This window comes from Neopelma chrysocephalum, unplaced genomic scaffold (assembly GCF_003984885.1).
Source record: "Neopelma chrysocephalum unplaced genomic scaffold, ASM398488v2 Primary Assembly neopelma1_60, whole genome shotgun sequence".
Classification (NCBI taxonomy): Eukaryota; Metazoa; Chordata; class Aves; order Passeriformes; family Pipridae; genus Neopelma; species Neopelma chrysocephalum.
Genome location: NW_020897715.1, coordinates 8,424,331 through 8,441,988, shown reverse-complemented (window position 1 = coordinate 8,441,988; position 17,658 = coordinate 8,424,331).

The following is a 17,658-nucleotide window of genomic DNA, read 5'->3' as shown; positions in this document are numbered from 1 at the left end:
AAGACTGCAGATAAAAACAAAATCTGTTTGTCATGTGTTGAGGTGGCTGGGTTTTTTGGTAGCCGGGGGGGCTACAGAGGCTGGTTTTGGTTAGAAGCTGCTAGAAGTTTCCCTCCCAGTGAAGCTAATGACAGCTGGCTACAGGAGGGACTTCCTGCTGCTGGCCAAGGGAGAGCCAATAATTACACCTCTGTGATAATGTATTTAAGAACAAGTTTGTTGCACAGAAGAATTTCAGCCAAGAGAGAGCTGACCGAAGCTCCCCGGGCAGCCCCGTTGCCTCCCCCGCTGCCGGGGAAGGGTGAGGGAGGCAGCAGCCCGGTCCAGGCCTCTCAGCACCCAGCCCGGAGCAGGCAGCGGCGCACCGGCCAAGCTGCCTGTGCTGCTCTCGGCAGTGCCGGCTGAGCTGAGTGGCGGCCCCTGTGAAGGGGCAGTCGGGGCGTGCAGCCCCGTGGAGAGTGGCCCCCCAGCCCGCCGGGACCGCCCCACAAGCAGCCCGTGCTGGATCCTGTCCTGCCTGAGGAGCCGAACAGCACCGACAGCGCCAAAGCCCCCAAGGTGAACTGCAAGGGGTGGAAGGGGTGCCCTGCGGGCTAGGCCAGGGCAACAGAGTGGCCCCTGCCAGCGGGCACTGCTCTCCCTTCCCCCCCCGGCTGAGTCGAGCCGGGCCAGGGCCGGGGTGACCCGCCGCGGTGCAGCTGAGCCCATGCTGGAGCAGATGGATGCATGGAAGAAGGCCGTTACCCTCCATGGTAGAGTGGAGTCCTTCAAGAGACTTGTGGCCCCTGGAGAGGAAAATCCACCGGAGCAGGTTATTCCCAGGTAGGACTCATGGCCCTATGGGAGATCCACATCGGTACAGCTCACCCTATGAAGGACTGCATTCTGTGAAGGACCATCAGGGTGCAGAGACCCCCCCTGCACCCCATGGAGAAGTGACCCTTGGGACAGTAGATGTGGAAGAACTACTGCCTGAGGGATGGACCCACACTGGAGAGGTCCATCAAGGACTGTTACCCTTGGGAGGGACCCCACAGAGCAGGGGAAGGACTCAGAGCTGTGGCCCCCCCTGTAATCCATGGTGAGGACCGTGGTGGAGCAGGCTGGCCCCCTGCAGCCCAGGGAAGAGTGACCTATGGGACAGCAGATGTGGTAGACCTGTTGCCTGAGGGGTCGACTTGTCCCCATGCTCTGCTGTGGGGGAAGGAGGGAGAACATGGAAGGAAGAAGGGGTGGGTGGAAAGCATGTTTAAGGCTGTTTTATTTCTCACTCTTTAGATCTTATCCTATTAGTCATAAATTTTAGTATTAACCCCACATTGAGTCTGTTTTGCCTGTGTGACCTCTCCCAGCTCAAAGCGACTTTAGTGGGTGCCTAGAATCCGGCCAAGGTCAACCCACGACAAATTTTGGTGGCCCGTACAGGGAAGTCATGAGGATTTTGAGATAAGGACAGTCACTGCGAGAGGTAACAAGCAAAACAAAAACTGAATAATATTAGAGAATGAAATGATCGTGGGGAATTTTTGCTGTAATTGTGGTGAAGGTACAAGGGGTGGATATTATGTTTCGATAGGTTGTGTGTTGAATGTAGAATTTAAAATTCTTAAATATGTGATTCACAGAGGCGAGGGATGGAAAGAAAAGCAAGTCCTGTGGCGACACGGCACCCCAGAGCGAATTGAGTCGGAAAATGGGGCTCATTTCAAAAACAGTTTAGTTACTACTTGGGCAAGGGAACATGGCATTGAATGGGCATATCACATCTCATATCATGCACCAGCTGCTGGAAAAGTTGAGCTGTGTAATGGACTGTTGAAAACTACTCTGAAAGCATTGGGTGGGGGGACTATCAAAAATTGACATCAGCACCTAGAAAAGGCTATATGGCTAGTCAACACTAGAGGTTCCATCAATCGAGCTGGCCCTGCCCAATCAGAGTCCCTTCACACTGTGGACGGAGACAGTGTCCCAGTAATTCACTTGAGAGGTATATAAGGTAAAGCAGTTTGGATTAACCCCGCTTCAACCAAAGGCAAACCCATTTGTGGGATTGTCTTTGCTCAGGGACCAGTATATACTTGGTGGATAATGAGAGAAGATGGAGAAACCCAGTGTGTATTTCAAGGAGATTTAACCTTGGGAAAAACTAATTCGTATTCTGAGTTGTATGTTGCAGGAAATAAGTCACCAGACAAGAATGACCCCAAATAAGCTGACGCTGGTGCTCAACCATGAGACAGCCTTAGAAGAGAAGACCTGTATAAGCGCAGGATATAGGCAAATATGGGATATGAGTGTGACATAAAATGGTATGGAATAAGGGGTGGAGATTGTAGTGGGTTTGTTACCCTCCCTGGGAGGGAAAAGGAACTAGGATAGGTCACCTGATTTATATTTTACCAATGAAGTATTCCATACCATATTATGTCAGCTCAGATATAAAGGGACAAGAAGGAAGCAACTCTGTCCTTCTCTTCTGGGATAGCTGTGTGGAATAGACGACTGTTCTTTGGAGGAGGAAAACTCTTCTCGTGGAGAAGTAGTCTTTATTGTGAGTTTTCCCTGTGTATGTATAGTGCTTATAGTTCTTTTTTTCTTCTCTGTGTGCGTATAAACTGCTTTTTCTTAGAAACCTTGGGTTTACGATTTTTTTTTTCTTCCCTCTTCCCTTTCTCTTTGGAGGTGGGGGAGGTTAGAGTAGTCTCAGTGGACAGCTGGCATTCAGCCAAGGTAAAGCTACCACACTGTTGTTTAGTAAAAAAATATAAAAATGGAGGAGTTCGGAAGGCTGAAAAAGTAAGACTTAAAGAAGGGAAATGGCATGTTTTTTGGAATGTGCATCTGGAAAGAAAAAGGATATCCAAAGATCAGCATCTCTGAGAACAGCCCATTTACCAATGTCTAAGCAGCTAACAACTAAATGTAAAAGTGTCTACTCAATCTAATAAAAATGTACTATTATATTATTTACTACAGCATAAAATTTAAAACATTAACATGAAGAAGGTAAACAGAAAACTAAATATTTACTGTGTCAAAGACTACCATTACTTTCCAAAGTTCAAGTCAAATATTGCTACTAATAATACTGACAAGAATTATTGAGTGACATTATTCTGAATCAGAGTACACAGAAGCACTGAATTTGGCCATTTGTTTCTTGCTTTGTGATATCCATTTCCACTGACTGCTTCATGCTTTGGACATCTGGAAAGAGCCATGGGCTCTTGTGTTAGCTAATGGCTAAGACTCTCAGTTCTATGTAAGACTCTCAGTTCTATGTACAAGGTGACACAAAACTTTTCATTTCTGGTATGTCTACCCCTCTGGAAGTGCCACTGCTATTCATTTGTTCAATGACTTGTATCTGGTACTTTCAACAAATATTGCCCCCCTCTCTATACCCTAAAATGATAAATGCATCACCTGGTGGCTATCCACCAGTTCCTGGCTAATACTTCTCTCTTAAAAGGCGACATAACACTTCAGAAGTGGAAAATGATCATCCCACAAGGAATTCTGAAGAGGGAAGGAAGGACATGTGTAAGTGTAACCATGCAGTGAACCAATCTTTAACCACAAAATGCTTGTGTACTCTTGAAAATACAGATAAACCCTACAATGAAGTACCAGCTAAACAACTAAATATAAACCACACAAAGCAGCCAGTGGTAGAGACTCCTTGTATCTGCTCAGCTAATAGTTTTTGTGCAAACTAGAATGATTTTCCAGGATGCTTATAAGAACTTCTGCTAGCACGCTTTCCATACGCTTGAAATGTAGCATCAGTGAAGTGCCAAAGGCTGCATCCACACCACTAATGGTACCCACCTCAGACAGGTGTGCATGGATGCCCAGGTAAGTAATGGAGACTGGCCCATGTCCCTCAGTAGATGGCTTGCCTCTCTAGAGCAGACTGACTGCACACATGCTTCAGAGCATTCAGCCTAGAAATGTTCAGAAGGAGAATGTCATCTACAGCAGTTTTTTCCAGGTTTCAAATGTAGGACAGGAACCCCTTGCCCTCCTCATTCTTTACTCTTGACGTGAGAGGATCCTTTGCAGGACATACTGGTTCTCTATCAGCTCAGGTATCCAGACAAAATTCATTACTGTGAGGGTGGTGATGCACTGGAACAGGTTACCCAGAGAAGCTGTGGATGCCCCATCTGGAAATGTTCAAGGCCAGGCTGGACAGGGCTTCAAGTAATGTGGTCTAGTGGAAAGTGTCCCTGGCAGGGAAAGTTCCCCTGGTGGGGAAGCTGGGACTAGATGATCTTTAAGGTCCCATGCAACCCAAACCATTCTATGATTCTATGGTTTTACTCTGGAAAGTAGAATGTGGTTGACAGGTGATGTGGTTGAGGGATGGTGCAGTGCCAGGCACTGTCCTGCAGGACAGTACATGTGCAGTCAGGATACACCATCCCAGAGCTCCTCTGGCTGCAGCACAGGTAATGCAGTGCAGCTGCAACACTGGTAACTAATGTTCCCACATCAACATCCATGGTCTTTCCTGGAGAAATGTGTTCTCTACCACACCTGGGTATAATCTGGTTCTTTCATGAGAAGAAAACTCGCTGCAGCTGTGTACTGATTTGCTACTCAACCTGTGTTATTAACTTCACTGAAAGACAAATGTCTTGTTAGTGTGAACTAGAAGGGTGATGATATAATTTTCATAGATTATGCTATGATTTTCTGCATGTCCTAGGAACAATCTTTGGCCAAAGAATCTAGACTGGCATTCATCCTGGACCTGAAGAAATTCCCTGTATGACAGGTTGGGTCTTCCGTGTCTAGAAAAAGCCACAAAAATCCCTTAGAAGTATTTTATAATTGCACTCACTCCTTACAAAGGTAACTATACCAGCTGGAAGCTGAATTTCATACCAATGGTCAGCAGTGTACCTCCTGAAGTGAGAAGATCTGTTTTACAGACAGAGGCACAATATGACCTATAATTATTAAAGGCCAGAAGAGGATTCAGCTCCCCTTTGTGAGCAGTATCACTGACTATTTGAGTGACTTACTGCTTCTCAGAAAGGGAGGTAAAACACAATTCTTTTTAACATCCAAACCAAACAGCAAACTCCCATATCCAACAAAAGTTCCAACAATGTTTTCGTTATGAATAATTCAACCTGTTTTTCCTCAAAATAGAGAATATCAATAATTCTCAAACTCTGGAAAGCTTTTCAAATTAACCCATTTTATTGTTGTAAGTCCAGACTTTAAAAATCTAAGTTGCATTTTACTCTACAAGTATGTCCACTGATCCTCTGGGACTGCTCTTAGCATATGTTATCATTTGGTGTGAATAAATCAATATTCAGCTGGCCATAAATTGTAGCAATAAATCAGATTTTATGGTGTAAGTTCAGAGGTGAATTGTATGGGGAAGTTCATCCAGATTTGAAAAGTGAAGCAAGATATAAAGGTATTAAAATACAAGGCTCCTTCTCGTCACCCTAAAAAAGCTCTGAAATTTGGAAAACTTTCAATAATTTGTCATTATTTCTGTAGATTGCTCATAATTGGATCCAAGAATAAAGAGGAAAAAAGTCAAGCCAGTACTTAACTTGAAGTATTAACTACACATTGTTCTCCTGTAAGCACTCAACAGATCTCTTCTTGTTAAAATTATGGCAAATTGGAACAGCAGTTCCCTTCTGAATCAACATTCATTTCTCTGCCCTTCCCTGCTGAAGACTTTTACATTTTGAAGTCACAAATGATTATTTATTTATTCCCCTATAAAATGCATGCATGGTCCCAAAAGCCGTAATATAACATTCTGCAGTACCCACAAATGTAGTACTCATTATTAGAAATTATTAGATCACTTAATCTTCTCTGCCAGTTCCTTCTTCCTCTTAAAAAAAAATAATTCACAGTCCCCCAATACAAGCCCACAAAACAATAAAACTAATAGTAATAATAATGATATGTTTGCTTGGTCTTTTATGGCACAGAAAACAAATGCCTTTTGACTTGTATTGCAGTAATATACACATTGCAAATGGATACAGGGCTGAGTCAGTCAGTTCCTTACCCTAAGGATGCTCAGTCTGGGTAGGAAATGTTTGCTTCCTTTTTGGGATCCGGAAACAACTACAGTAATGGGAAAAAGAAGATACATAACTCCTGCTCTGAGTTCTTCCCTTTAAGATGAGAGAACAGTCTCTCATACCTTTGACTCAAAAGGCCTCTCTACCAAGAGCGGGATTTGGCTGGATTTCTTTCTTTTGCAAAACTAACTATGCATTGCCTGGAGTATTGAAACAGGGCAGCATCAGCTTTCAGTCTGATGCCAAATACACTTAGGACACTCACCTTGTCCTGCCTGTGTAGCTAGCTTTATCCTGATCCTCAAATTCAGCTTTTTCTCCAAAGAGTTATTCATCCACTTGACCTTTCCCATTAGTCCTTTGTGTGTCAAGGACTGTTTCCCTCCCATTACAGTCAATGAGAGTAAGCGACTGATTACAAAGGGAATTTCTGAGCAAGAAGAGACAAAAGCAAAGGCATACTCTGCATTCTCAATCACCCAAGTCATGACATAAGTAACATAATAAAATACAAAATCTCATTCTCCTGGAAAGCAATTATGATGAGAGGTGACGTAAAAAGAATATAAGTTCTGCATGTCCTCAAAAATCCTTACATTGGCGATGAAATCAAATCTCCTAAGACATCCTGGAGTGAAATCACTTTATCTACTTAGGCTACCAGTCAGCTGGACCTGAATTAGGTGAGCTCTGAAGACTTAATTTTTCATCTCTGTTCGCTGACCTGAAGTAACAAGTTCCTGGTAGGTGTTCCTCAGTTTGGACATCTGAGACTTCTTTGCATAAAAGATAAGACTGTTTGAAATAAAACGTAAGTACAGGTCTTCACATCTCAGGAAACTCTACTGCAACTCACGTGGTGACATTGGAACCTGATTGATTCTTGGGTTTTACCAGTGTTAACACCAAGTATAACTAGATTAGAGAATCACAGTTTGCTAGGATTTATTTTGGTTGTAGCAACAAGAGTACACACATGCACAACACCCCTGGGCAGCAGCAATCATTATTTCATTATTTGATTATATTGCTGTATTATTTATTACCACACCTGAGGGAGTCCAAGTCAAGACCAATGTCTAATATGGTAACACAAACCTGCAAGTTTTTACAGGATGGGAAATGTAGGCAGTGTCTGAGTCTTTGGACTTAAATTCTGCAAGAGGACCCTGGGTGACAGTGACATCTGCGGCATCTTCTAGAAATATTTTTAGAAAGGGTCTCTCATTAGTTGCCTTCTCTATCTTTATTTTACTATGAAATGGAGTAAACTTCAGGATTTCAGCATAATCTATTTTCTGTCACCATTGTGTTGCAGAATCACCTATGAAAAATAGGTAAATCAATTTTGGAAGCCAGAAACTGAAATGTTGGATCAGACGAATCAAACCAGAACAAGGTAGATGGCTTGATCTTCAGGAAACAGTTGTGATATAGCTTCTCCTTCTACCTCCTTTGTCAGGCGAAGATAAAACCAGATTGTTCAATAGACTGAAATTCCTAACCTGTTCTTTCCCTCCCACTCTTCCAGTATCTGTTAGTGCACCAAACCATTATGCAGAGACTCTTAACACAGGCTATGTAACATATATTTGGAACATACAGTAAAAGAATCTTATTAGCTGGCTCTATTAGTTGAAATGAGCAAGAGCAAAATAGTTAGTAAATGAGTTTTAGGGGTAGGGCATTACACATCCCACAGAAATAACAGAGAAAATTCACACCTCTTTTAAATGCTGTCAGAATGTAGGCTGGGAAGCATAATACAGTTCCAGGTTACCAGAAAAGGTGGAAACTTAAGCAAAACCACAAAAGCTTAATTCTTGAAGCTAAATTTTACAGCAGTGTCAGATTCCCATGTCACTGGGTAGCTGAAGAACCCCTGAAGACAGACAGCCAGGCACAGGGCGGTTCACTGAGTGTCTTTGCAAACTTCCCACAGAAATCTCCACTGAACAGGGAGACTTCGGCCCTTGCATGCCTCAAGATTCCTTTCACTTGTTCATTTCCAGAAACAAGTAGTAATGGTTGTGAAGGACCAGCCTCAGAGATGCCGTCCCTTCCTGTCCCATTTGCCCTTTAAGTCAGAGTTACACTGAAATCCACAGGTGCCACAGGTTCCTCTCTGGATTTAAATACAGTGGTAAGAAGGAATTAAAAGCAGAGACAGGGAAGATATAGCATCAAACTTTCCTAAGTTAATGTGAAAGATGGAAATGAAATCTTGAAAACTGAAAGAATTCAAGAACAGACTTTTTGGCTTCTGTGTTCAGATGGGGAAATGGAGAAAAATCACAGAGCAGGATACGTTGGGCTGATAGTCCCAGAGGCAAAGCTCAACACAGGAAGAAGTTCTTTGCAGAGTTTGGTGTATAACTATTGTTTATCTTGCCATTGAGGGGAAAAAAATCAGAATGGTTCAGGTTGTAATGAACTTAAAGTATCATCTAGTTCCAATCCCTCTCCAATGAGCAGGGACACTTTCCACTAGACCAAGTTGCTCAAAATGCCAGCCAACCTGACCTTGAATACTTCCAGGGGTGGGGCATCCACAACTTCTCTGTTAAACCTGTGCCAATGCCTCACCACCCTCACAGTCAAGAATATCTTCCTAACATCTAATCTAAACCTACTTTTTTAGTTTAAATCAAGTGCTACTCTTCACACATGGGCATCACTTTCCCCATGAGTAGGCAAAAGGAAGGAATTTGGCAACCTGGACAGGACTGTCACCCCTGCCAAGCCTACTGAACCACAAAACAACTTCCTCCAGGGATTCTCAGGTATTTTAAAATTGTCTAAACTGAATTGACAACACCATCTGCACCATTCAAAACTGCAAAAAGCCCTACAGTGTCTAGCCATTTACCAGCATCCCAGACACGTTTTTTTCAGAAATAAATTTGAGTTGAATGAGAGTGAATTTGAGAATGCATGTTTTGTGCATGGGAAATCTAAAACTTGATTAGTTAATAACCTAACACTGCTTTGTTGTTACAGGAAAACAAGGGATGGGTTGGGTGGGTGGGTGTGTCCATATCCCTTTCTGCATAGAGTCAATTGATAGGTCTGCAGACATGACACAAGCATGAATACTTTTTAATTTTTGTTACAGCAGCAAGTCCCTGCATACTCATTAGGTCCTTCAGGAAGCAGCTTGTCTAAAATTCTACTTGACAAATCTATTCTCAAAAGTGGTCTCACAAGTTTGTTTTCATCTTCATTAGCAGTTCAACCATCTTAAATACTGATTTTGAGGACAGGTGAGAAGGGAGGGATTCTCTTGCTGACAACTACTGTTGACAATTGTCCTAGTTAGAACAGCTGGGACCAGTTCATCACCATGTGGATCTAACCCAAACTGTGTATTCTATACCCTCTGTGTCACTTCCCAGGAACTGTTAACAATAGACCATTTGCAGCAGCTGCACAGAGCACACCTGACCCCTCAGGCTATAGTTATGGGTGATGTTAACTCCCCTCCAGGCAGTCATTAGCACCTCCATACACAGCCTGAGGTGTCATGTTTGCTAACAGGCCACCAAGGATTCCAAAAATATCTCATCCATTGTGGAACTCCCCGCCCTGGGGGAGGTACTGGGCATCCCCACTCAAACCCGAGGGTATATAATCTTGGGGTCTTGGGACTTCTGGTACCACTCGTGGGATCCAGAGGAGGACCAGAACCTCAACCAGACTGCAACCATCGCTCGCACAAACGGGTTTTTCTTCTCCTTTTACTTTTGGACTCCTGCAGCGTTTAACATCCTGCTTTGCAGATGCTGCTGAGCTCTTTGGGCTGGAAGTCAGCTTAAAGAAGACTGAAGTTCTCCATCAACCCGCACCTCAGGAAGTCCCCCATCATCCCCACATCACCATCGGCCAGTCAGAACTCAAATCAGTCCAACAGTTTAATTACCTAGGCAGCCTCATCTCCTCAGATGGTAAGATTGACGGGGAGATAGACAATAGGTTAGCGAAGGCATATAGTGCTTTTGGAAAACTCCATAAAAGAGTATGGCGTAATAAACACTTGAAGAAAAGTACCAAGATCAGTGTTTACAGAGCCATAGTGCCGTCTACTCTTTTATATGGTTCCGAATCATGGGTCATCTACCGCCACCACCTGCGTCTCCTAGAACGCTTCCATCAACGCTGCCTCCGTACAATCCTAAACATCCACTGGTCAGATTATGTGTCCAATACATCTGTTCTTGAACAGGCAGCAATCACAAGTATTGAGGCCATGCTACTGAGAACGCAACTGCGCTGGGCAGGGCACGTCTCCAGGATGAAGGACCACCGCCTCCCTAAGATCCTGCTTTATGGTGAACTTGCCACCGGCTGCCGCAAGAGAGGAGCCCCAAAGAAAAGATACAAGGACTCCCTGAAGCAACAACTCAGCCTTGGCCATATTGATCACCATAACTGGTCTACTCTGGCCTCCAATCGGGAGGCCTGGAGACAGACCATTTATAACGCTGCTGATGCTTTTGAGAAAGCACGCAGGATCACCCTTGAGGAGAAAAGACAACGCAGAAAGAATCGAGCCTTACAGAATATACCACCTAAGGAGTCTTTCTGCTGTGTCTTTTGCAACCGGACATGCCTTTCTCGTATTGGCCTTTTTAGCCACCAACGTGCTTGCAAGAAACGTGGGTAGAGCCCTTCCCAAATCTTCGTTCGCGAAGCCTAGCCATGACTTTTGGACTCAGGGAACCACGTGGGGCTCAGCATGGGAGCCAACAAACAACATTCTGTTCGTGCCCCAGGGTGCCGGGTTATACATCTGGGTTTTGTAGGTTAAAACCAATTGTTCACCTGTATAATTGTATTTATTGTATTATTTTTATTAAATTGTTATTCTGACTTAAAATCTCTTTTGAGTTGTGTTCATTTCCCCTGCCGGTTTACCTTTAAACCAGCACAACAATGAAATTTATTTGTGTGTGTGTGAAACAAGTTTAACATGGACCAAAGCATATGTGAACCAGTTAGGAAGAAATGAAATCTCTCCATACAGACACCTATACTTGTGACTTAGAAAAATACCAGTTTTGACCAACTAGTATATGAAGACAGGCACAACATGGCAGCTACTAGTGTCAAGTTCTTGATCTAACAATTCAGGTGAAGAAAAAAACAGGAATCTTTTGTTTTCCTGGGCACAAAAGCAAATGGGCTGTGTAATTCTGGTTATATAGAATAGAGATTTTTTTATTCCTATCCTATTTGTGGGACCAAATCCTCATCCCTGGCACACTTCACCCTCAATAGATTTTCTGACTGTATAAAGCCCTCATATATGACCTGACACCTGAATTCTCTTTCTGTTTCCCAAGGTACAGAGAGAACTCTGGCAGTGTGGGAATACTAGGGGAACATCTGGTATCCAGTCATCACAGTTCTAAATAAAGCAGCTCATGGTTTAGACAAATATCTTCCAGGAGTCAAAATAAAGAAGGAAGAATGGTGACAGAAGTACACTCTTATCTGTCTAACCAAAAGGGTAAGAACATTCTCCACATACACATGCACATATTTTAGATTGTGCAGTCTAATGCACTTTTGCCATGTATATGGAAGACCTTGACATAAATTAATGGAGAGGGTGACTATATATACATATGAAGGGCAATTTTACTCTGGAGTAGTTTTCACACATCTCAGAAGAGCACCACATAAAGATGCAGAGCCAAGGGTGTGCTAGCTAACTCCAGAACCAAAATATTCACAACCACTGGGATTTGGGTTTCAGTTAATTCACTCCTTTGAGTGGTTCAGCTTATTTTCTCATGCATGGCACGAGATCTTGCTTTTGAAAGCAAAGTTACTGTACTCTTTGCCAACCCTCACCAGAAGGACCAGCTTCACTCAGACTGTTTATTACAGGCATGATATTGCTCTTTCACTCCTTTAAAGTGAAGGCATTGCTTGAAGAAATTGAGCTTAATTTACTTATGAAAAAACAGTACTAAATCAGAATCTGGTAACTATTCTTTGGAAATAACCAGAATTTCTCTTACTTTGCAGAGAGAGGTAAATACTTTATTTTCCTTAGCTGATAACTTCAATTAAAAAGTCTACAAATCACATCAGATTAATTAAGTACTATGTGAAAGTACAAGTATATATATTTTACTTTTTAATGTATTTCATTTGCACAACTCTGGTTATAAATATTGATCTGTTTGGATCATTAACAAAAGTGCAGCTTTAAAAATAGAATGATTAAATTCAATAAAACCTAAATTTGAGAATAGCAATTTTAGGCTTTTAATACAGCAACCATCAGCTTAGCACAAGCCAGATGGATTGCAGAAGAAATAGATATGAGGCTGTGTCATGGTTTGAGCAGGCCCAAAATCCAATTCTGATTCCTAGCCCCCCCCCCCCACATCTCAACCCCATGTGAGATGGGTTTTCCAGACAAAAACACGAGACTCAATATGGGGGAAGGAATATATTACAAAGACTATACACATAAATAAATACTATAATACACTGCATACAATCTTAACTCTATATCTATCTCTACCATGACAGTAATATTTACAATGGGCCAAATCTCTTCTCCCTCCAAATAAAAGTCCAGGAGAGAAGAAGAAGAAAAGACCCTTTCCAGTCTCTGAGCAGCAGGTTTCTCTAGGCAGCAGGCTCTCTTCTTCTCTTCCAGGCAGCAGTAGTAGTTGCTGGCTCTCTGCCAGCACACACGAGGGGGTCTCCAAGCCCCTCGGCCCTCCGTCCTCAAACGGGGGTCTTTCCATGGACTACGTAACCCCAGACAAGGTCGCATCACCACGGTCATATCACGAAGCACGGGGGTCTTCGTGACAGTCTGGTATCCTCAGGGGAAATCAAGCCCCTGTGCAGAGCTCCCATGCTCTGACTCAAAGATGGCTGCCAGCTTCTCTGCAGCTGCAGCAAGGAGGGGGGGGGAAGCCCAAGGTCACCCCCTCCACACACATTCCTTTGGCCGTCCTGGCTTTAGCTCTCAGGACAGTCTGAGCTTCTTGCTCCTCTCTGTAGTGCATACTGCACTCCAAGACTCTTCCAAGTGAGTCCAATCGTCCTCCTCTCTCTCAGAGGAATCTCCAGTGAGTTTGGGGGTTTGGGTTATCCAATTCTTACCCCGAAACTCTGTTCCTGCTGCTGGCTCAGTCCTCTTTCAGGTGCTGCCTTTCTGCTTTCCTTTCTCCTCAGACATCTCTGTGTCTTCCATGCAGCATACTGGCTTATGTTCCTCCTTCTGGTCCTTATCAGTTGGCTCTTTGCCACTGCTCTTCAGACGCTGCTGTCCCTGCTGCTCCGTCACCCACTCGCAGTGGAGAAAACTCCTTTGGCATCTCAGACACAGGCACTTAGTTCAGTTCTGAGTCCCTGCAGCCCCCCAACCAGGGGCTGGGGGGGGCAGAGGCCCCCAAGGGGCCGGAGCCCCTTCTCCTCGTGGCCTCTACAACATGGCCACCTCTTCTTCCAACAACAAGTACCCCTGCTTCTTTTCCGGTCTCCAGAGATATGTTTATATTTTGCAGGAGCACTGATTGGGTCAAGCCCCAAGGGTCACCACCCCCTGGGGGTTACCACTTTCCTAGTTTCAGGGGGAAAACCTGGCTCAAACCACTACAGGTTGTTTCCCCCAGCAGCTTCTAAAGTAGAGATTACAAGTGTATCTTCAGCTGTTAAGAAGAATCATAGTTTCTTCTGCTAGTTTACCAGTGACAAATTGGCTTAAAAGAGTCACTATATAACGTATGGTAGCCTGTGAAAAATATGTTTATTGAGTTAAATGAGAGCATTAACCTTAAATGCAAGGTGAGCTCTTGCCCGCATACAAAGTCACTGGTGTGAATGGTACTTACTATTACAACTGGGGTAGATCTTGGAGACCTCTGCAATCTGTATCATCTAAGACTTGCAGGCATTGCACTCTGCCCATGGTCAATCAAACCCTTAAAGATCACAAAGGCATTGAAAGGTTAATCATTATCTATCTGTCACTATTTTGCAAAGAAGATAGGAAACTCAAGTGGTAAGAGAAGCATGCACAATGAAAAGCTGAAGGAATAAATAAATTATCATCATGGCTAGGCTTTGCGAACGAAGATTTGGGAAGGACTCTACCCACGTTTCTTGCAAGCGCGTTGGTGGCTAAAAAGGCCAATACGAGATAGACACGTCCGGTTGCAAAAGACACAGCAGAAATAAATTATATTTTTCTAGCAAAAAACTAAATCCATATGTGTGTGTTGAGAAGCATTGCAGCAGAGAAAAAGGCCTTGGTGTATGTCCCCAAACTGAACAGAATGAGGTATCCTGCCTGAGGAGCCTCTCCATCTAGAATATGGCAGATTAAGAAGTCCTGTGCCTCTTTCCACCTTCAAGTCTCTGTTGTGCAGGTACATGCCATGTATGGTCTGGAAGACATGATCTGGGACACCACAGATTAGGTGTCTACTGAAAACAACAATTTAAAGCAGCCTAAAAGAAGCCATCCTATCAAGATTGGACTGAACGAATACTTTTCTTGAGTCGACCAGAATGTACTGACATTGACTGTAATGTCTGGACAAGAGATATGCAGTTGGAAATTTCACACATTCTTCTTCTCCTTGCCAATGGAATTTCCCACCTTTCTTGTGGATGTACTAGTGATACAGTATAATTTACATATCCTGTATTCTCCTTAAGACTTTGGTTTATCAGAGCACAGTGCCTACAAGATCTAGAATACACAGGATGCAGATTGATAGCAGAGTTAAGGGTGAAAATAAGAAAGAAATAGGTGTTAGTCTAAACTTTGCAGCAGAAACTTTGCATTGATGCTATGGTTGGCAAAGAAGACTCTAGAAGAGCTTTGTTTATGATTTGTAGGGTGGATGGCTCAGAAAAGTAGGAGATGTGAGCACCGTCCAGCTCTCATGTAACTCTGAGTAAAGAAAGAATGTGGGACTAAAAAAAACCCACACTGGCTCTCTATCCGGTAAATAAGGGTTGCTAAAGTAGTTGAACATTCCCTTTCACTCAGGCTGGAATGAGAAAAGTCAGACCAGGTCAGTTTGGTCTCGCATTCAGCAGTTGGAGGCTCACGAAGTTTCCTACTTGCTGAGCTACTGTCCCCTTAAAACAATCCATTGCAAGTAAATGCTATTTAAATCGATAGTGTGCATTCACAGACAAAATTGGTTTAAAATTTATTATGTGTTGTGGCTCACCATGTCAAGAAAGAACAGAGCACACATTTTAAAAAACAAGCAGGTTTTCTTAAAATAATCAAACATTCAATAAAAGATGTTTATTGTTGCCATTTTTATTTGTTAGGATGGGGAGTGGATTTTTTTACTGTTCCTCTTGCAAGCTAAGCAGTGTTGAATAACCATGAGGAGGATACAGAAGTTTGCTTTTTTAACTTTAGTAATAATTTCAATTGTCTTTGAATTTATTTTAATCTTGATTTAAATGTGTAATACAGTGTATTTGTCTCTGCAGTTCTTGAATTTCCCACTTGCATAAGAAAATACACTCCAGAATATACTTATTAAAGAACATAATGGCTTTGAGGGATTTTTAAAAGCAAAGGGATATTCTAATCTTCTTTCACTGTAGTAGTTGCATACTTCAAATGTAGACGTTTGCTTTACAGTTAGTAATTATTATGGCTGCCAGATACAACTAAAGAGCAGCTTGTGCTCTTCCTATGGCTTCCTTTAAGTATTCACCATGTAAGTTGTTACTGAAATAGCTAAATTAAGAAATACTAATGGCTACCATTTGTATGATCTTTCCTCTCCGAACCCCTAAAACAACTTGCAAAAGAGGGGCATTATTGACCTATGTTGTTTTGAGGAGAAGAAGTGAAGGGCAGAGCCATTCAGGTACAAGCATTTGCCCATTTAAGTTGGTTCCACTTGTAAGAGTTGTGCATGGAGAGTACAAGCCTTTTCAAAGGCTTTTTACCACACAGCAAAGGGACTTTCAAAAAGCTTTGAACAAGCTTTCTCTTAAAGGGCTTTCAATAAACATATTCAAAAATGTTCCAAAAAAAGAAAAAGGAGAGAAGAGTGAGAGGACAAATTTGTTAATGCTAAATTATTTAGAAGAGTGGAAAGGATGCTGAATAAAGACATACAGAAAGACGACAAAATAGTGGAGAATAACATGAAAGCTGAAATGCAGCGTCAGTAAATGTGCAGTGATGCACTTAGGAGACACAATTTAACCTGATGTGTGCAAGAATGGGCTCTGAACTAGCTGCTGCATGTCTAGAATGAGAACTCCCAGTTACAGCAGCTGTTTCCACAAAACATCATTTGGCCCAAGAAAAACACCAGGATGCTTCGAAATATCAGGGAGGAAATAGAGAACCAGTCTAAAAACATAATTATTATTTTGTATAAACCCATGGTGGGCCTATAGCTCAACACTGCATGCAGTTCCAAATTTCTGGTCAGAAAGGTTGTAATGAGGTGAGAAAATACACAGATAAAGGTATTACACAGAAAAGAATAGCATCCAAAATAGAAATAACTAGGTTAAGACTCTTTTGCAGAGAAAAGAGACAACCAAAGGTAGATGTGACAGAAATTAATAGAAACATCAATAACATTGAGAAGATCATTATGAAATATTTGATTTTTCACAATGCAAGAAATAGGGGCAACAAATGACAATATTTTGACAGGCTGAAAACAAACAAAAGAAGGCACTTTTTCAAGCAACACAATTAAACTGAGAAATTTCCTTGCCTGAGATTATTTTTAAAAGTGTTATTTCTTACCCATTCAAAAAGCAACAGGGCCAATTCATGGAAGCAAGTCTACCAAGACTGATAAAACCAGAAATAGTGTTTATAATCAAGGAATTTGTTTAACTACAGACTGCTGGAAGCAGGGAAAATATGTCAGGGAAGCATCATTGTACACTTGTTATTATGCATTCAGTACTTGAGTACTACTGAAAACCAGGCTAAATGGATCTTACTGTCCCTCAAAAATGCCTCAGAGGTCTGAAGATGACCTGCCTCTACAAACATTCTTTGGTCAGTAGGCTTGTCCAAAGAAACCAAATGGATCCTGAACAGAATTTGACTCCACAGACAATGGCAACATATATGAATGATTTCAATCTTGAGTGGAAGGACGAATATTGACCATGTTGAAATCAGCAGGAATTTTGGCACCCCTGCAATAGAAGTAGCATCTCACCTCATGCTACCCGATTCCCAAGACTCAAGTATTCCCAACACATCAGGCTTCTTCCTGGTTGCTGCCTGAATAGTCAGCATGAAAGGCAAGAAGATTTTCAAAGCGCAGGGCATTGCAGCATGCTGTGCTGAGGTAGGGTAAATTTTCTTCACAGTTACTGGTATGGGGCTGTGTTTTGGATTTGTGCTGAAAACAGTGTTGATAAGGCAGAGATGTTCCTGTAATTGCTGCTAGCACAGAGTGAAGGCCTCTCCTCCTGCTGGTACTGCCTCACCAGTGAGGGGCCTGGGGGTGAACAAGAGCTATACAGCCAGTACAGCTGTACCCAACTGATCCAAGGGACATTCCACACCATATGGCATCATGATCAGTGTATAAAG